This window comes from Felis catus, chromosome B1 (assembly GCF_018350175.1).
Source record: "Felis catus isolate Fca126 chromosome B1, F.catus_Fca126_mat1.0, whole genome shotgun sequence".
In the NCBI taxonomy this organism is placed as follows: Eukaryota; Metazoa; Chordata; class Mammalia; order Carnivora; family Felidae; genus Felis; species Felis catus.
Window position 1 is genome coordinate 144,356,353 of NC_058371.1, and position 21,029 is coordinate 144,377,381.

A 21,029-nucleotide genomic window follows, 5' to 3' on the forward strand; every position below is an offset into this window, starting at 1 on the left:
TCTGTATGGCTTATTTCACTTAGCATCACACTCTCCAGTTTCATCCACGTTGCTACAAAAGGCCATATTTCATTTTTTCTCATTGCCACATAGTATTCCATTGTGTATATAAACCACAATTTCTTTATCCATTCATCAGTTGATGGACATTTAGGCTCTTTCCATAATTTGGCTATTGTTGAAAGTGCTGCTATGAACATTGGGGTACAAGTGGCCCTATGCATCAGTACTCCTGTATCCCTTGGATAAATTCCTAGCAGTGCTATTGCTGGGTCATAGGGTAGGTCTATTTTTAATTTTCTGAGGAACCTCCACACTGCTTTCCAGAGCGGCTGCACCAATTTGCATTCCCACCAACAGTGCAAGAGGGTTTCCGTTTCTCCACATCCTCTCCAGCATCTAGAGTCTCCTGATTTGTTCATTTTGGCCACTCTGACTGGCGTGAGGTGATACCTGAGTGTGGTTTTGATTTGTATTTCCCTGATAAGGAGCGACGCTGAACATCTTTTCATGTGCCTGTTGGCCATCTGGATGTCTTCTTTAGAGAAGTGTCTATTCATGTTTTCTGCCCATTTCTTCACTGGGTTATTTGTTTTTCGGGTGTGGAGTTTGGTGAGCTCTTTATAGATTTTGGATACTAGCCCTTTGTCTGATACGTCATTTGCGAATATCTTTTCCCATTCCGTTGGTTGCCTTTTAGTTTTGTTGGTTGTTTCCTTTGCTGTGCAGAAGCTTTTTATCTTCATAAGGTCCCAGTAATTCACTTTTGCTTTTAATTCCCTTGCCTTTGGGGATGTGTCGAGTAAGAGATTGCTATGGCTGAGGTCAGAGAGGTCTTTTCCTGCTTTCTCTTCTAAGGTTTTGATGGTTTCCTGTCTCACATTTAGGTCCTTTATCCATTTTGAGTTTATTTTTGTGAATGGTGTGAGAAAGTGGTCTAGTTTCAACCTTCTGCATGTTGCTGTCCAGTTCTCCCAGCACCATTTGTTAAAGAGGCTGTCTTTTTTCCATTGGATGTTCTTTCCTGCTTTGTCAAAGATGAGTTGGCCATACGTTTGTGGGTCTAGTTCTGGGGTTTCTATTCTATTCCATTGGTCTATGTGTCTGTTTTTGTGCCATCCAAACAGCTCTTTAAATCTCTCTGCGTCCTTAAATCTTAGAGCCTCCTTTTCTTCAGAAGAATCAATACCTCAAATTTCAGGTGTATGTGTACACTCTGGAGTCAGGTTGTTAGGGATCAAACCCTGTTCAAACCTGTGAATCTGTGGAATTGCTTGGACTATAAGTCACAGTTTCCTCATTTGTTAAAAAGGGATAGTGCGAGGGTCAAATAAAGGACTCTTGGGAGTTCTTAATGCAGAGCTGGCACTTGGTATGTGCTAAATATGGTAATTTTGTCATTATCTTCATTATTATTTCCCTTACTTGTCTAAAACCATCCTCCTCAAAGGGCCAAGATTCTGATCATGTAGCAGCTTGAGCTAAGTGATAATTGAGCTTTTTCTGAGCATCTTCTAGAGACCTCTGCCTCATTCTTATCATGCATTTTGTTATACAGGACTAGTCTGTAGCCAGCATGCCCATGTGCGCTGGCCACCATCACTTCTGTGACTGGTTGGTGTCCATAGTATGAGGTAGTTATGTATTTTGAATAGCCCCATGATCATAAATGTTACGTTTATAATGTTGGATTGGGAGTTCCCAAGGGCAGGGATTGTGCTTTATTGATAACCAGTGTGTTAAGACCATGGTTAACAGATGGTAGACTCTCCATAAGTTTTTGATGAACCAGAATAAATTGTGGGATCTTGAGGTGTCATGGTAGACTTGAGGTGTTACACAAAAGCTGGCCACCTTTTGCCTGGACCTCTCAAAACAAGTCATATGGAGGAGCTTTGTCTAGGGAGGAAGGTGGCTGTGAGACTCTATCTCAAGTCATATCCACATGAGTACCTCCAGCCATGTTGTACTCAAGCCTATAGCAGTTTTCCCAACAGCTTTTCATCACAATCCGGGCATTCACTCTCAGACTATGGAGGTTTGCTTTGGGAGGCATTTATTATTTGGCTCCTTTGAAATGTTTGGCAATGCAAACAGGTCATCTGCTGCTGCTTAATGACATATGAACTGTCACTGTTCCCTTTTTGCCTCTTTCCTCCACTTCCTCTCCCTCCCAACCATCTCCAACATGTGATTAATTCAAAGGTGGCAGACAGCATGTGGGCTCTTTATCTTCCACAACCCCTGTAGAGCTGGAGATAGTAGAAGTTCCAAGGTGGTTTTCTAAATGTAATTGAGGAATGATACAAAATCCCATCTTGTTCAACTTGTTGAAAATTCCTGCATATGGTCTTTTAATACCGAGAAGGCTTCCATGTATAATAAAATATTCCTTTCAATTCCAGGGTCTTGTAGTGAGGGTGGGGATGGGTAGTTTCTAGGCCAGAAACTTCTCAGGGCAGTGGTTTTCATTTGGGGGTGTGGAAGTAGGGCCTTAAGCCAAAACCCAGTCAGGTGAATGAGAAAAGTGACTGTAAGCAGTACCGTTAAGGTATAGTAAAAGTGAATTCATGTCAGAAATGAAGGTGTCGAGGCTGCTGCATCCTAAAAATTAATACTAGTGGGAGTGGAGGCACCTGGGTGGCTCAGTTGATTAAGTGCCCGATACTTGGTTTCGGCTCAGGTCATGATCTCGTGGTTCACGGGTTCGAGTCCCTCATCGGGCTCCGTGCGGACAGTTCGGAGCCTGCTTGGGATTCCCTCTTTCCCTCCCGCTCTCCCCCTCTCCCACTTGCTCTCTGTCTCTCTCAAAAATAAATAAATAAGCTCAAAAAAATAATAGCATGAGTGCCAGGGAGACACCTCTGAACATGAGGACCCACTTTAAAAACCATTATCACCAAGATAAGGAGACCATTTAAGTCGACATGAATAGGGTTGAAACTGGCCAGAAACACCTTGTACCTCAGAACAAATTCAGATTCTTGCAAACCAAGAGAAAAATGTGTGTGTGTGTGTGTGTGTGTGTGTGTGTGTATATAAAAGAAATAGAGAAATGGAGATTAATAAGGAGAAAAATGGAAATATATTTCCTGAAGGCAGTTTTTTCTTTCTGGAGAAAAAGACTGAATGAATGGAAAGAATGTTGGACCAGGAATTAAGTGACTTGGGTGTGGGAGTGGAGCTTGGTCTCTCTGAGCCTATTGCTCACTGACCCAAACCTTAGCTCCATAAGCTGTGAATGACCTCATGGGTTATTGTAAGGTGATAACAGGGGCATAACTGCCTTGAAAGTAAAGTTGATAAATACTGCAAGCTATCATTGCTATTATTACAGAAGTGAAATACTACAATCAATAACTAACAAAGGCTGATATCAAGGACCTACACACACCATCTTAGCCAGGACTGTATACGCAAAACTGTATCTATCATGACTGAAGTACATGCCAAGTCTTGTGGATATTGGATCATAACAAAAAGGTATAATCATGTTGCTAAGGATTGTACACCAGCAATTACCTCTTGAAGGGAGATTGATAAGAGAATTAACTCAGCATGCCAAGAACCATCTGAGAACGTTTTAGAAAACAAACACTGTAAGTTCCCCTGTGATAAAAATTTAGTAATAAAAGTTGTATTTTCCCCTTCCTTTCTGCCTGCCTTCTTTCCTTCTTGCCTGTCTGGCTGCCTGCCATCTCACTTCACACTCTTTAACTCACTTCTTCAAAGAATAATTGAGTACCATCTCTGTAAGATATTGTGCTGGTTTCTGGGAGGACTACCAAATAAGTAGGGCATGATCCCTGCCTTCAAGGAGCACCCTGTCTACTTTGAGAAGCATTGGAGGTAGAGCCACTGGTCTTCATGAATCACTTGTTGCATTGCAGTGGATTGAGAAGATTGAATCAGGGCTGGGCACAATATGTAATCATGCCTTAGTGTGATTCTCTCTACCATAAACACCATCCCTTTTCCTCATTAGGTGGTGAACTTCTTATAGATCAGATTAAGCCACTGCTTTTCTGAATGCCTTCATGGCTAACCCAGACAGAGTTAGCAACCTCTTTTTCTTTATTTCCACAGTACTTGGAGCAACATAGACCCCGGTTCACAGATCTGGACTCTGCCCCTTACCAGTTACTTACCATTGACGTAGGTAAGTTACTTGATCTTTCTGCTCACCAGTTACATTCTGTAATATGAGGCTGATAATGCTCCCCGGAAGTGGTGGTATTGCAAAGATTAAATGAGATAATGTAGTTGCGTAGAACAGATGGTGATCCTCAAAACAGGAGTTCACTGAATGAATAAGAACATTTATAATTCTCTATTAAAAGTGTTTGTGAAGCTTGACTCCTGCCCTAGACTCAGTGCTCCTTAAGGGCAAGCACCATGCTTCCCACTTGAATCTTCGAGGCTTTGCCCATAGAAAGTGCTCCATAAATACTTGATTTATGAACAAAGTAAAGAATGGATGAAAAGTGGTTAAGAGTGGGCAAGTTAAAGAGATGGCAGAGCTAATTTGCTGATATGTTTATGATTACATTATAATTTTGAACTCATTAACAAAGTGGGAGTGTAGTGGGAGCAAGTTAATTGATTTTGTTAGAAAACTTAGAGAAAAGTCTAAGTCTACAGCCCAGAAATGCTGCTGGTAAAGCTGACTGTCTTGACATCTGGAGTGAATTAACTTCTAATTGGAGAGCTCTTGGGCCTTAGGAGCTGCCAGGATGTTTGGGTGAAAAAAGTAGTTTTTAAAAAACATGGCACATTGTCATGTCACCAGGTTGTTTTCTTTCCTAATAACAGAATATTTTAATGTTTTGGGGGCCAGAGTACTCCTCCTGCTATAATGAATTTATAATAGATTAAGATGAGTTATGCAAATGTGATCATCATAATTACAGTGACTTTGAGTTTATGATCTCCTCTATTAATTATTCTTCAGTGGTTTAACAGTACAAGAGTTCAAGATATCAAAAATCACTCTGCTATTGTGTATTACCACCCCCCTCTTTTTACTTCCTAGGAATAAATGTTTATTAAGTGAATATATATCAAGGTGAAAATGTCCTCATTTTAAAAACTAGCATCATAATTTCTCATAGGGAGGGAACAAACTTTGATTAGGAAAATATCTTTGATAAATTACTTGGGGGCAAAGTGAGATCCTGTGAAAACCGGATGGCAGGAACAAAAAAGCCATGCGGAATTGACCAGGAGTTCGAGGAAGAGAGGGTAGAGACTGGGATGAGAAGGGGGTGGGGAGGGTAGAGAGGCGAGGGCTGAGCAACAGGGCAGAAGGCTAGGGCCCAAGTTAGAGAAACTTTCTTGGGACTCGTGGAAGCAGAATTATTTCAAACTAAGTTTCAAGTTGTTTCCACTACTGGACTGTAGCCCTATTTCTGGAAACCTTCAAAAAAAAATCTTTGGGTGGAAATTATGGGTCGCCTGAGTCCACTTCTGGTTGATATAGCCCCAAACAGGGGAATCATGAGCAGCAGATAAGAGCCAGAGGGAAACTTGAATGGAGAGGTGGCCTTCACTCCCCATGCCCTGTCCCCAGCCCCAGGAGTTTGGACTTTACACAATTCTCTGGAAAGGTTAATTTTATCTAGATCTTTTAAAAAAGGTAAAAAAGTGGCTAAGAGTGTGAATTCAAATCCCTGTTGCTATCCCATATTGCCTGGGGCAAGTTACTTAGGTTTTGTAAGTCTCATCTGTGAAATGAAGTCATACTTTTCAGGGAGGATTAAATTAGATAAAGCTAGTAAAAAGTGCTTACAACAGGGCCTGGCACATACCAAGCATTTCATAAATGTTAGGAAGTAATATAACTATTGTATATGTGAAAACAATTCCATGGTGTTTTTGGTCAAAATGATGCTTTTGCTTAGGAGATTCAGGCAGTGAATCCTGCCAGAGTTTATATCTTCCAAAGCAACGATGAGGGCAAGTCTCAGTTCTTAGTACAGACTTCTTACTATCTTTGCAGGGTAGCACCACACATGCCTCACATGCAGAAATTATCTTCCTTCCTTAGATTGGTAGCTTTGACCATGGCTTACCAACCCATAGTTCCAACTTTTTGATGGTGACGATAGCATTTTGGAACCATGCCTGGATCATCATACTAATGGTCCCTTATATTTATATAACCTTTTAGAGTTTACAAAGGGCTATACACACTAGCCGCTAGCCTTATAAATAAAGGTGCCCTTATACTCATTTTGCAAACGAGAAACTGTGGCTCAGAAAGCCTGGCTATCCACAGCAGCAGACCCACAGTGGCTGTAAAGTAGAACTCAGGCTTTTTGGACACCTTTTGCATTGGAATTTGAGAATATGAAGGGGTGTTCTTTATCATCTAAAGTAGCACTAATATCTGTAAACCCCTGCCCAGAGAGAGAAAAGCAGAAGATAGTTTTGAGCTATTTTGCATATCAAAGGACTTAGTTCTCCCTCTTTACAGATCTGAAGTTTATCTGCCCAAATTAAATGCAGACTTCTAGTGCTAATCTTATATATTTCCTTTTTTTGAATCTCTTTGGAATTTGTGATTTGCTTTAGACAGTCGACCAATTTAAAAAAAGAAAACCATAGACTTTATCTTTGGAGAAATTCTAGGAGGGTCTCCTTTATGAACCAAAAATACTCTCTTCCCCTCAACTTTCCATCTCCCCTCTTCTCAGGGTATTGCCCTGACCCTGGTGCCTGAGTGCAAGCTTTTCTGATTAAAAGGAAAATGCCAGTGGCTGCTTTGGTTACTTTAAATCCTCTGTCGCCTATTTTTATCTTGCTTGTATGATCTTGAGATAACAAAGCCATGATGCATAACACCTGAGAAGACAATATTTGGGGACGAGGGGCTAGTGCATGCTGGAAAGAAGGGCAGACGAGGAAGAAAAGAAGCCACAGTGAGGAGGAGAACTTTTTAGCTGATGAATAAGCCTGATGGGAGGAGAAACCAGGAACTTGCTTTGCAAAATCTTACTGTAAGTACCTGTTAAGGAAGCTGGGCCTGAAGCTTAAAAACTGAAGTGGAGCTAGAAACCCAAGACTAGGATAAATATCTGCCGGAATTATTGTCTATCGTTGGGAAAACATAGAGTGAGGACACTGTACCAGAGAGAATGGCTGGTCAGTAATGTAATACCTTCACTCTGGTGACCTGAACAGGTTAGAACAAGTTTGAACAGGTGTATAAGGTGTCATGTCCACACACTGGACAATCTTAAAGACCTAAAGATCCTGGTGTGTGAGTGTGTGTGTGTGTGTGTGTGTGTGTGTGTGTGTGTGTGTAGGCTGGCTCACACTAAAAGGGGTGGGGGGTGGAGGTGGGAAAAGGTCAGAGAGGCCTAGTCAAGTAGGACTTCAGGAAACAAATCCCAGAGAGCAGTTCACTTCTATAAAGGACAGGTTACTTAAAAAATACATGTGTAAATTTGTGTTCTCATTTAATAACTTCCCGAGGTCTCTCTCTCTGAGGATGTGTTAGTACGTAGAGAATGAGAAACCAGACACTAATGGATAGGGTTTTATTTTGTTGCTCTTTGTTCTGCAGCTATAAAAGGAGTATCTTCTAACTGGCATTGCAAGCTGATTTTCAGAACCCTGCTTTAGTAGGATATGTAATTAATGATTGCAAAGTCTTTTCAACAAAGAAAGATGGCAATACCTGGCAATGTTAATTAAGTATAGATTTGAAAGATCCTCTTCTGAAGGTTTGAAATCAAATGCCAAATGATGTAGAGGGTCTTCAAACGCAATTAAAGAAACATATCAAGTTGACCTTCATCATCTTCACTGATTAATATTTATGGGGTGCCTAGACATCTTGCTTGGTGTTGAAAAAGGAAAAGAATCTGGAATTTTATGATAGTTGATAAAATACTTATGAGTTCAGTGACATGGTAGGAAAGGGAATAAATGAACCATTTGAGCATAATATGAACCATTTGAAGAATTTTGAAATTTGTTGAGACCTCATTAGCAGGATCCTGAATATATCTTCTCAGAACTAACAGGTTATGCTTCTAATGTGTCAATTTATTCCTTTAAGAAGAAGTATCTATAAACTATTGCAGAATCTTTGACTAGTATTTGAATGTCAGCAACTACCCCCTCTCTGCTCTCTATAATTCAATTCAATTTAATTTACCTATGTTATATGTATCATCTACCAAAGTCCAGTGCTAGATTTTTGTTGGGAAGATAGAAATTAATAAAATAAGATCATTTTCTCAAAGAAAAGATCTAGTAGTTAAGAGACTTGATTCTTGAGGAGTCTGGGTCCTGCCCCCTTCCCCCCACACCCCCAAAAAGCTGTGATATTCTTGGCTTACTTGACAAGCCTCACATGTGCTCCCCATGCCAGACTCAGTGCGTAGTGAGTTGAAGTGTCTGAAGGGAAATGCAGTCAAGGATTCAGATTCTTCTGGGCTGATCATGTTCTTTGCATATTTCCCTTCTTGGCCCAGGTACCTTCATCCCTAGGTCTCTTTAACTGGGACTTTGGCTGAAGTCTTCTTCAAATGCCTCTGTCAAGGCGTTCTTATGGGTGGAAGTCAGGGGAGGAGGAAACTTACAAGACACTTTTTCCCACTCTGCCTGTATTCAGTATTTTCTTATTCCTAGCTCTCCTTACCTCCCCCCAGGGTCCTATGGCCCATAAAACTGCAGAAGTCTTTTGTTTGGGGTCTCTCAACAGTGAGGCAACCCCTATATCTGCACTGATTCACCTGACTCTGGATGGGTGTGGCATTTCATGGGGGAAAGTGGTATGGGGGAGGTGGTACTTTCTCTCATTTTAACCTCTTATATTATCTGATTAAAGACTTCACCATTACATTCTCTTTGGCCTGTTGCTTTAATTGGCTTCTTTGACACCTAGTGGCTCACCTGAGCTCTTGACAGGTACTAATCCATCCATATTCCACCACTTCCTAGCTATGTAAGATTGGGCAAGTTACTGAACTTCTTTCCCAATCTTCAGTTTTCCTGCTGTAAAATAAATGTAGTACTGTAATAACACCTATTCCAGAGGATTGTTGGGAAGACTGTCTGAGATGATGCTTGTGGCCTGCATACAGTGAGGCTTTTAATAAATGTTATTATAATATATACTATTATGTAAGAATCTCACAGCCTTCTGGGGAGATTCAGCCGTGAACAATCACTCATTGATTGATTCAGCCATTGAACAATCTTTCAACATGCCTTTTTTATCTACTATGTATCAGGCTCTGGCTGTAGAGAAATAATATGCATGTGTCCTCATGACTCTCAAAGAGGCTGGGAGTCTAGAGGGAAGACAGATGTGGCCCAACTGAAAAGGAGGTATGTACAAGATGACACAAGAACTTTTGAGGGTAAAGGCAGTTCATTGGTGAGGATGTTTTGGCTGAAAGAAGTCAAAACCCAACTCAAACTGTCGTTAATAATTTGAAATTTTATTATTGCATGCTACTGATGTTAAGGTCAGCTGCCCAGTGATGACATCAGAAACCCAGATTCCTTCCATCTCTCTGCTTCAACAACATTGCTTTCCTTCTAAGACCGTCAGTAAGGCACAATATCCAAGCATGTTTAAAAATTATAATGTACAGAAGAAAATATTTCATTCTGTACCTCTTTTTATGAGTGAAGAAACTTTTCCTGGAAGTCCACCAGCCAACTTGTCTCATCTCATTGTCCAGACATGTTTATGTGCCCATCCTGCGCAGGTTGCTGCCAAGAAGAATGAGATTACCCTTAGAATCTGGAGCAGGGATGACACTAGCCTCTCTCAAAGCACATGATGCATGGGGAAGGGTGGAGACCTGAATCAAATGAAGGCTATGTTAGAAGTGAGGGACAGGATGCATGTTTGTCAGGAGCCAACCATGTTCTCTGGAGGCACCCAGATGTGCATGGGGGAGTCAAGGAAAACTGACATATTTTTGCCTTTGAGTTAGTACCCTGAACTGAGACTTGAAAGATGTAAACGTTGACAGGTAGATAATGAGGAGTGGATTGTTTTGGATAGTAAAGAGGATGCTAGACAGAGGGAAGAATAATTGCAAGGGTGAGGAAACATGAAGTAGTATGGGACTTTTACTTCCTCCCAGGACAGAGTAATAGGAACTAGATTTACTTTCCCATTTAGAGCAACTAATAAAACCAGAGAAAATATACAAAACTACAGTTTTCAAGACACTGAACACCAGGCAACAAAGGATAGTGATCCCTGAGAAATGGGAAGCCAACAAAATTACTCATGCAATTGTTCCGTTTACTGTTTTGAGAGAGTTTCCAGGTCATGGCACAGGGAGGATGTAGGATTACAGAGAAAATATTTTCATGTTTCTGCACAGTTAGGGATTTCTGAACAGATTTTGATGAAACTTGGAATCTGACCCTAGAGCAAGTCTTAAAAGTTAATTTATAACTGTATAGAGAGTAAGAACTCCTGAGAGATTTACCTAATACCAGAGATACATATTTATATATCAAGAGGGGATTAAACCTGGAACTTGGAAACATCTCTGAACTGTAAATCTAGAGACACTGGATTATTTTTTCCCTGGAGAGATTTATTTACATTCTAAAAGGTTAGAGCAGGATATTTCCAAGGAGATTCTCAGATGTGGAGGGGAGGCAGCAGCCTCTTTCTCCTGTATGTAAGTATAGGAAATTAATTGTTCTGTTTCCCTCACCTACAGGGTGAGCTTGCCATTCACATAGGACAGATTTTCATATCTAGTTCTCATCATGTTGGTTTGGAGACACGGGGGAGTGACACTGCAATGTTACTCTATTGATCTTGCTGTGAGTGTAATAAGGAATATGTTTCTGATCCAAAAGCCTCAATGTGCATTAAGGACAGCATTAATAAAGATGAATATTTAAAACATAACAGAGAAGGAACCCTGGCAGAGGTTGACAGACTTCCTAAGTTGAGGAGATGGAATTGAGAGTCTGGGGAGACCAAAGAGGGTAGAATTTGTAAAACAAAGTAACAAAGGGAAATATCTACACAGAGGGAGAACCTGGATATTCACAGGAGCTTCTCTTTGAATAGGCAGTAGATTACTGATCAGTTCATGTGTGTGAGAAAACTACTCAAGGTGGTTGGAAGGGGAAGCAATCCAAAAGGATTAAGAAACAGTTCCTGGCACTAACACAGTTCCAGAAATGTTGTATATTCCCATAAGCCAGACTGGAAAAATTCATGGCTTATGGGGACATTGTGTGAATACTCATAGTGGGGAGTAATTTGGTCCTAGATGGGAGTACCACTTGGGAGCTGCATAGCAAATCATGAAAGCAAGATGCAATAAAATCAAACTATTCCTGGTAACTAAACTGTATCCTAGACACAATTAATGAATATTTATATGAGTACAAAAATACCCAGCACCCAGCAAATTAAAATTCACAATGTCTGTCATTAAAACAAAGATTACCAGGCATACAAAGAAGGAAGAAAATATGACCTATAATGAGGAAAATAATTAATCAATCGAAACGAATCTGGAACTGACAAAAATAATAGAATTAGCAGACAAGTACATTTAAAAATTATAATTATATTACGTATGTTCAAAAAGTTAAGCAGAGACATGGAAGATATAAGAAAGACCCCAACTGAATTTCTAGATGAAAAGTATAAGGCTTGAGATAAAAAATAATACAGTGTATTTATTGGTAGATTATACATGAAAAAAAAATTAAGTAAATGTGAAGACTCAGCAATAGAAACTATCCAAAATGAAACCAGAGAGAAAAAATTATTTTGTTTTAAATGTAGAGTATTAGTGAGCTGTGGGAGAACTTCAACTAATGTACATGCTAATGTACATGCAATTGGGAGTCCCATAGGAAAGAAGGGGTTGGGGGTGGGGAACAAAAATATTTGAAGAAATAATTGCTGAAACATTTCCAAATTTAGTAAAACTACAAGAAAAATCTAAGCACAAGAAATATGCAGAAAGCTACATGAAGGTAGGTAATCAAATTGCTGAAAACCGATGATAAAGTCAAAGTCTTAAAAGCAGACAGAGAAAAAGGCATGTTAAATATAGAGGAACAAAGATAAGAGTGGCAGCAGATTACTTATCAGAAACAGCAAAGGAATATAATATTATTACGTTTAAGGAATTATAAGCACTTGGTATTGGGGGAGGGCATGAAGGGATGGATAAGGGGCTGTGGCAGAAGATATGTCTGCATAGGCTTGTTGAGATCAGATAATAAAAAGTGTTTGGTGCCCTATTGCAGGTATTAGAATTTTTCTTGGAGGTCATAGGGAGCCATTAAAGAATTTGGGGCAGGAAAATGTCATTGGATTTACATGTTTGAAAGATCACTCTAATGACATTGATTACACAAATGTATTAATAAATGGATGAATGAATGAATGAGTGAAAGAGGGTGGTTTGGAAAGTTGAGAAACCGGAAGAAGAGAGTGGAACCATAGGTAAGCTACTGTATTCATTTCATTCCATTTCATTCATTTGTTCACCACCTGTTTGTTAAGTCCTCCCATATAGCAGACTTTAAGCCAGCTCCTTGAGATACTATGGTGAGCAAAGTAACTATTTATATAAAAGGTATACAACTCTCTAAGTATGTTGTATACATCTTTCCATGTCAATATGAGTAGATGTTTTGTTCTTCATAATAGCTGCATAGTATTCATTCCTTCATTCATTAATTAATTCAGCAAACATTTATTGAATGTATTTTATGTGCTTGGCTTTGGGCCAGGCACCAAAGATACAGCAACGAATAAAAAGATTCCCTATGTTCATGATGCTTATATCTTAGTTGAGGGTAAGAATAGACATATAATAAATACATAAAGGTAGATATATGTACACTATAAGGGTTTACCAAAGATCATCCCTTTTGTACAGCCAAGATCTTCTCTTCACCTTGGACTTTATCTTCAAGGCCAATTTGTTGGAGGCCTGCTTCAGTGTCATTCCTGGCACCTCTGAATTTTGTGTGATGAATAACCTCTTAATCATATATGTTTCCATTAAGTGTAGTTAGGAAAATGAAGTAATTCAAGAAGATTTGAATTTCATATTTTGTTAAGATAATCATAATCACATATGAGCAAGTGTTTTTTTGAAGCGATAATTACACTATTTGTTTATATGCTGAATTTTTATCAGTTTATTGAAGTATAAATGTATATTTATTATTATAAGAGTAAAATAATTAGTGATGGTGGTCAACGTTGGTAATTTCCTGTAAAAAGCAAACATTAAGTATTTTCAAATGGTTTCATAGGGAAATACATTGATGTATAGGGAAAATCATTGATGGTCAATACAAATGATGTAGTACCTGCATAATTTTAGTAATAATATTATATGTATTTGTGCTAACAAATGTTTATAAAAATAGAAATTATTATTACACTACTCATGGCAGTAAGAGTAGTAGTAATAATACTAATGATGAGGATGATTAGGCTATATCATTAGTCTAATCCTTGTAGATTGTATGCTAGTGTTGATAACATTAAACAAAATAATTTTTAAGAACTGCATTCAAATTTCAGTTAGTTAATTCCGTTTAGGCCATGAGTGTTTTAGAAAAATGGCTTCTTTCTTAACAGAAACCCATGGGGGAAGGGAAGGAAAAAAAAAAAAAAAGAGGTTAGAGTGGGAGAGAGCCAAAGCATAAGAGACTCTTAAAAACTGAGAACAAACTGAGGGTTGATGGGGGTGGGAGGGAGGAGAGGGGTAGGTGATGTGCATTGAAGAGGGAATCTTTTGGGATGAGCACTGGGTGTTGTATGGAAACCAATTTGACAATAAATTTCATGTCTTTAAAAAAAATGGCTTCTTTAAGATTCCTCACGTCCTGTGAGGATGCGTTAAAAGTGGAATATTAACTTTGGCACCTCAAAATTTCACAGAGGTAAGAGACTCTCTAATCATGTTTTACAATATCCATGAAAAATAATCTTCAATTAAGACGTAGGAAAGAATACAAAGAAAATAAAATGTTAGAGAGAAATGAGGTACCTAAAACATTTTGTTTGCATAACTAATCTAGAAGTGCACTCTGTTAGAATCCTTTCAGGAAACGATTCCTTATAGTTATGAGTCTATGAAGGCTAACGACTTGGATAAAAGAATTGTTAAAATGATTGTTAGAGCCTGTTTACAATATTCAGTAGTTAAATATGAAGGATATTTGAGGTATGCACATAAATCTTAGATAAAAGTTCCTTCTAGAAAGCATATTACTGAAAATCTCCTTTGCTGAATTATAGTATCTGCTTTGAACACAAAGGCAATAACAGCATTAAATGTACTACTTTTGTAAATCATATATCATACATTTGGGCATGCAGAGACAACCAGATGTCTTTTAAAGTTTGACAGTCTGGTGGATTAATGATAAATTCAACTTTGTTTCTCTGTACTAGCTTGCCAAAAAATGTCAGGTCTCTCAGAGCCAACAACATAGTGAATTTGATTGAAGAAATATTTATAAATAGAAGACGAGAAAAGAAATTATGTGATTGACATTAACAATAGAACAGACATGGTGAAGGGGATGTGTGATTCAGGAATTTCAGTCACTGTTTTCTTCATAACCTTTAGTTAATGTGTCCAGAAAGTAATTACAGCACTGAAGAATATAATAGGATTACGGAACCATAAGCAGGAAATGGTGGGCCACTGTCAACACTGTTCAGCCAAAGACAACCATCATGACCTATAAGGAATTTTTGAACTACCTTGTGAAGGACTTACACAAGGTATTCAAATAGGATGGAAGAGGAACGGTTACATTTGGCAGACAAAAATATCAACATAACAGCATTTGCTAGCAGTCAAAGGGTTGCTTGAAGAGAAAGTAATTTGTTTTTAGAACCCACGGAAGAAATTATCAATATAAAGTATATTGAATGTGCAAATATTTCTTCTATAATACCTTATATAATCCTCCCAGCATTTGACTAGAGAGAAGGTGCTGATATAGGTGCTCATGCAATAAAAACCGAGATACAAATGGAAAGTCCGAGCTCATTTTGTTTATCTAAAAAGAAAGTTACATTATTCTGTTGTCATATTTCTAGATCCAGGGTTTAAGAACATATTTAAAACAATTTAATTCCAGTATAGTTAAAATACAGTGTGATACTAGTTTCAGGTGTAGTGACTCAGCAATTTTATACATTACTCAGTGTTCATCCTGATAAGCGTACTCTTAATCCTCTTTCCTTATTTCACCCCTGCCTGGTAACCATCAGTTTGTTCTTTATAGTTAAGAGTCTGTTTTTTAGGCTTATCTCTTTTTTCTTTGTTTGCTTGCTTTGTGTTTCTTAAATTCCACATATGAGTGAACAATCTTGGTATTTGTCTTTCTCTGACTTATTTCACCTAGCATTATATCCTCTAGACCCATCCATGTTGTTGCAAATGGCAAGATTTCATTCTTTTTTATGACTGCCATACCACTTCTTTATCCATTTATTGATGGACACTTGGGCTGCTTCCATAATTTGGCTTTTTGGTAAATAATACTGCAATAAACATGGGGTGCATATATTCTTTCAAAGTATTCTTTGGGTAAATACCCAGTAGTTGAATTACTGGATCATATGGTAATTCTATTTTTAAGTTTGTGAGGAACCTCCATATTGTTTTCCACAGTATCAGTTTGTATTCCCATCAATGGTGCATGAAGGTTTTTTTTTTTTTTTCTCTACATCCTTGACAATGCTTGTTGTTTCTTATGTTTTTGACTTTAGCCATTCTGACAGGTGTGAGGTGATATTTCATTGTGGTTTTGATTTGCATTTCCTTCACAATGACTGATGTTGAGCACCTTTTCATGTGTCTGTTGGCTAACTGTATGTCTTCTTTGGAAAAATGTCTATTCATGTCTTCTATCTATTTTTAATTGACGTATTTGTTTTGTTTTGTTTTTTCTGTGTTGAGTTGTACAAGTTCTTTAATGTTTTGGATTCTAACTCCTTAGGTGATATGTCATTTGCAAATATCTTCTTCCATTCAGTAGATTGTCTTTTAGTTTTGTTGATTTTTTTCTTTGCTGTGCAGAAGCTTTTTATTTTGATGTAGTTCCAGTAGTTTATTTTTGCTTGTTTCCCTTACCTCAGGAGACCTATCTAGAAAAATGTTGCTATGGCCAAAGTCAGAGAAATTACTCCCTGTGCTGTCTTCTAGGATTTTTATAGTTTCCATTCTCATGGTTATGTCCTTAATCCATTTTGAATTTGTTTTTGTGTATGATGTAAGAAAGTGGTCCAGTTTCATTCTTTTGCATGTAGCTGTCTAGTTTTCCCAGCATCATTTGTTGAACAGACTGTCTTTGTCATGTTGCATATTCTTGCTTCCTTTGTCAAAGATTAATTGACTGTATAATTGTAGGTTTATTCTGGGCTCTATATTCTGTTCTATTGATCGATGAGTCTATTTTTGTGCCAGTACCATACTGTTTTGATTACTACAGTTTTGTAGTATATCTTGAAATATGCGTGTGATACCTCTAATTTTGTTCTTTTTCACGATTGCTTTCGCTGTTTGAGGTCTTTTGAGGCTCCATACAAATTTTAGGATTGTTTGTTATTGCTCTGTGAAAAAAGCTGTTCATATTTAGATAGGGACTGCATTTATTTATTTATTTATTTTAAATTTTTTTTTTTTCAACGTTTATTTATTTTTGGGACAGAGAGAGACAGAGCATGAACGGGGAAGGGGCAGAGAGAGAGGGAGACACAGAATCGGAAACAGGCTCCAGGCTCTGAGCCATCAGCGCAGAGCCCGACGCGGGGCTCGAACTCACGGACCGCGAGATCGTGACCTGGCTGAAGTCAGACGCTCAACCGACTGCGCCACCCAGGCGCCCCAGATAGGGACTGCATTTAATCTGTAGATTGCTTTGGGTAGTACGGATATTTTGACAATATTTGCTCTTCCAATCCACAAACAGGGAATATCTTTCCATTTGTTTGTGTCTTCAATTTTTTCATCAATATTTTATAGTTTTCAGAGTACAGGTCTTTCAAGTCTTTGGTTAAGTTTATTCCTAGGTTTTTCAATCCTATTTGGTGCAATTGTGAATGGGCTTGTTTTCTTAATTTCTCTTTTTGTTACTTCATTATTATAGTATACAGAAATACAGTGGGATTCTGTATATTGATTTTGTATCCTGTAAACTTAATGATTCATTGATCAGTTCTAGTAGTTTTTTGGTGGAGTCTTTAGGGTTTTTTATATATAGTATCATGTCATCTGCAAATAGTGAAAGTTTAGCTTCTTCCTTACAAATTTAGAGGACTTTTATTCCTTTTTCTTATCTGATTGCCTGGTCACCAGGTTATCTGGCTAGGAATTCTTGTACTATGTTGAATAAAAGTGGTGAGAACAGACATCCTTGTCTTATTACTGATCTTAGGGGTAAGGCTCTCCATTTTTTACCATTGAGTATAATGTTAGCTGTGGATTTTTCACAGATGGCCTTTATTATGTTGAGGTGCATTCCCTCTAATCCTACTTTGTTGATAGTTTTTATCATGAACAGATGTTGTACTTTGTCAGATGCTTTTCTGTATCTATTGAAATGATCATATGGTTTTTATCCTTTCTCTTATTGATGTGATGTATCACATGATTGATTTTTGAATATTGAACCACCCTTGGATCTCAGGAATAAATACCACTTGACTGTGGTGAATGATTTTTAAAATATATTATTGGGTTCAATTTGCTAATATTTTGCTGAGAATTTTTGCATCTATGTTTATCAGAGATATTGGCCTCTCGTTCTCTTTTTTTTGTAGTGTCTTTGTCTGGGTTGGTATTAGGGTAACCCTGGCCTTAGAGAATAAATTTGGAAGTTTTCCTTTTCTATTTTTTTTTTAGAATAGTTTGAGAATAGGTATTAATTCTTCTTTAAATGTTTGATGTAAAATTCACCTGTGAGGCCATCTGGTTCTGGACTTCTATTTGTTGGGAGTTTTTTTGATTACTGATTCAATTCCGTTGTTGGAAATTGGTCTGTTCCTACCTGATTCAGTTTTGTGAGGTATCTTTCTAGGTATTTATCCATTTCTTCTAGGTTGTCAAATTTGTTGGCATATGATTTTTCATAATATTCTCTTACAATTCTATTTTTGTGATGTTGTTATTTCTCTTTCATTTCTGATTTTGTTTATTTGAGTCCTCTCTCTCTCTCTCTCTCTCTCTCTCTCTCTCTCTCTCTCTCTCTCTTTTGGATGATGTGACTAAAGGTTTATCAATTTTGTTGATCTTTTAAAATAACCAGCTCCTGGTTTCATTCATCTGTTCTCTCATATTTTTTTTAGTTTTTATTTTGTCTCTTTCTGCTTTAATCTTCATTATTTCCTACCTTCTGGTTTTGGGTTTTGTTTGTTCTTCTTTATCTAGCTCCTTTAGGTATAAGATTAGGTTGTTTATTTGAGATTTTTCTTGCTTCTTGATGTAGGCCTGTATTGCTATAAACTTCCCTTTTAGGACCACTTTTGCAATTTTGGACCATTGTGTTTTCATTTTCACTTGTCTCCATGTATTTCTTGATTTCCTCTTTGATTTCCTGGTTGACCCATTCATTGTTTAGTAGCATGTTAGTTTACTTCCATGTATTTGTGCTCTTTCCAGATTTTTTCTTGTGGTTGATTTCTAGTTTCATAGTGTTGTGGTCAGAAAAGATGCATGGTGAAAAAAAAAAAAAAGATGGATGGTGTGACTTTGATTGTTTTGAATTTGTTGAGACTTGTTTTGTGGCCTAACATGTGATCTATTCTGGCGAATGTTCCATGTGTACCTGAGAAGACTGTGTATTCTGTTGTTTTAGGTTGGAATGTTCTGAGTATATCTGTTAGATTCATCTGCTCCAATGTGTCATTTAAAGCTACTGTTTTTTTATTGATATTCTGTCTGGATGATCTATCCATTGATGTAAGTGAGGTGTTAAAAGTCCCCTGCTATTATTGTATTACTATCAATTACTTCCTTTTTGTTTATTATTAGCTGTTTTATGTATTTGGGTGCTTTCCTGTTCAGTGCATAAATGTTTATAATTTAAGTTTATTTATTTTGGTGGGGAGAGGGGCAAAGAGAATCCCAAGCAGCCTTTGTGTTATTAGCACTGAGCCTGACATGGGGCTCAATCTCATGAACCAAGAGATCATGACCTGAGCTGAAATCAAGAGTTGGATGCTTAACTGACTGAGCCACCCAGGGGCCCTAAAATTGTTATATCTTCTTGTTGGATTGTTCCCTTTATTATTATATAGTGTCCTTATTTGTCTCATTACAGTATTTGTTTTAAAGTCTATTTTGTCAGTTAAAATATTGTTACCCCAGCTTTTTTTCTACTGCCGTTAATATGATAAATGCTTTCCCATCCCTTCACTTTCAATCTGCATGTGTCTTTAGGTCTGAAATGAGTCTTTTGTAGGCAGCATATAGATGGGTCTTGCTTTTTTTCCATTCCATCACCCTATGTTTTTTGGATAATTTAGTCCATGCACATTCAAAATAATTATTGATAAATATGTACTTCTTGCCATTTTCTTACTTTTCCTATGATTATTTTTGTAGTTCTTCTCTGTTGCTTTCTTCTCTTGCTCTTTTTTTTCTCATGGTTTGCTGGCTTTCTTTAGTGATATACTCAGATTATTTTCTCTTTATTTTGCATATCTGTTACTGGTTTTTGGTTGGTAGTTATCATTAGGTTTGTATATAATATCTTAGGCATATAGTAGTCTATATTAAATTGGTAGTCACTTATATTTGAACCCATTATCACTCTCTCCCCACCACATTTTAGGTATATAGTATCATACTTGACATCCTTTTATTTTGTGAGTCCCTTGACTGATTTTTATACATACACTTAATTTTATTACTTTTGTGTTTCCCACTTTTCTTATTCCTGCTTATGGTCTTTTCTTTCCACTGAAAGAGTCCCCTTTAAAATTTCTTGTAGGACTGGTTTAGTGGTCATGGATTCCTTTAACTTTGCCTTGTCTGGGAAACTTTTTATCTCTCCTTCTATTCTGGAGGATAGCCTTGCTGGATAGTCTCGTTGGCTGCAGGCTTTTTCCTGCCGAAGAATCAGCTGGTAGCTTCATAGGGTTTCCCTTGTATGTAACTGTTTTCTTTTCTCTTGCTGCTTTAAAAATTCTCTTTATCATTACTTTTTGCCATTTTAATTACTATGTGTCTTGGTACACACCTCCTTGGGTTGATTTTGCTGGGGACTTTCTTTGCCTCCTGGATCTGGATTTCTGTTTTCTTCCTCAGATTTGGGAAGTTTTCAGCTATTAGTTCTTCAAATAAATTTTCTGCCCCATTTTTTCTCTCTTCTTCTTCTGGGATCCCTATAATGTGAATATTGTTACACTTCATGGTATTCTTGAGTTCCCTAAGTCTATATTAATCTTTTATTATTATTTTTTTTTCTCTTTTCTGTTCAGCCTCATTACTTTCCATTACTCTGTGCTCCAGGTTGCTGGTTTGTTCTTCTGTTTCCTCTATTCTATTTATTCCCTCTAATGTATTTTTAATTTCAGTTATTAAATTCTTCATCTCAGATTGATTCTTTTTTATGTTTTCTATCTCTTTGTTAAAGGTCTCACTGAGGTCCTCCACTCTTTACAAGTCCAGTGAGTATTTTTATGACCACTAATTTAAATTCTCCATCAGGCACATTACTTACCTCTGTTCCACTTAGCTCTTTTGCTGTGATTTTGTCCTGTTATTTCATTTGGTACATATGCATGTCTCCTCATTTTGTTTCACTCTCTGAGTCTGTTCCTATGTATTTGGAATGTCCACTCCATAAGGGCAGAGTTTTAAAGTGATTGTGTGAAACAGTGAATGCATGGAAAAATATTGGAAAGTTCAGATATCGGCAAGGGCAACAATCTTACAAGAGCTTATGAAATTGTTCAGAAAGCATCTTTCTCAGGCAATACCGAGTCCAACCAATGTAGGATTGGTTCAGTGACATATGTCACCATTTTC

The 21,029-nt window shown here is 37.6% G+C and overlaps 1 long non-coding RNA gene across 1 annotated transcript in view; it reads left to right on the top strand.

Annotated features, from left to right (window-relative positions):
* Positions 1–3,340: 3,340 nt before the first annotated feature.
* Positions 3,341–21,029, top strand: part of LOC109499116 — a 105,212-nt gene continuing 87,523 nt past the window's right edge. Inside the window, exons 1-2 of the long non-coding RNA XR_006597006.1 lie at positions 3,341–3,599; positions 4,087–4,159. This is a non-coding gene — a long non-coding RNA (uncharacterized LOC109499116). The remainder of the gene's footprint in view (positions 3,600–4,086; positions 4,160–21,029) is intronic.